Source organism: Diceros bicornis, unplaced genomic scaffold (genome assembly GCF_020826845.1).
Source record: "Diceros bicornis minor isolate mBicDic1 unplaced genomic scaffold, mDicBic1.mat.cur scaffold_999_ctg1, whole genome shotgun sequence".
NCBI classification, from domain to species: domain Eukaryota; kingdom Metazoa; phylum Chordata; class Mammalia; order Perissodactyla; family Rhinocerotidae; genus Diceros; species Diceros bicornis.
The window spans coordinates 12501-12979 of NW_026691886.1; positions in this window are offsets into that span (position 1 = coordinate 12501).

A 479-nucleotide genomic window follows, 5' to 3' on the forward strand; every position below is an offset into this window, starting at 1 on the left:
GAAGGCGTGTGGAGGACGGCTCCGTCCCCTAGCCGCCAGACGCCCCTGTCCCAGGGACGTTCGGAAGAAAGTTGCCAAGGCCCCTCTCCGGGACCGGGCTGGCCTCTCCCCCTCTGCTCGCCTCGGGCCGAGAAACGAGACCCGAGGGGGATCGGGACCCGACCAAGCACCTGGCCGGCCGGCGCTGCAGCCTCCCTGCTCCGCGATCCTGAGCCGTCCCGCTGACGATGAGGCTGCTTGTCGGGCGCCACCTGCCTGGCGGCCGCTTATATAGCGCTCCAAGAGGTCGACCAGATAGCCGGCTTGGGCCGGTCGGGGCCGGCAAGGGGGAAGACAGGAGAGAGGATGGCCGGCGGGGTGGGGGTGAGCGCTGGGAGTGAGGTGTGGGAAGCAGTCCGGCGGGCAGTCGGAGGTGCAGGGTTGTCATGGTGGTTCCGACAATAATTTTTATCATTGACAAAGATTGCCGCATGCCACTA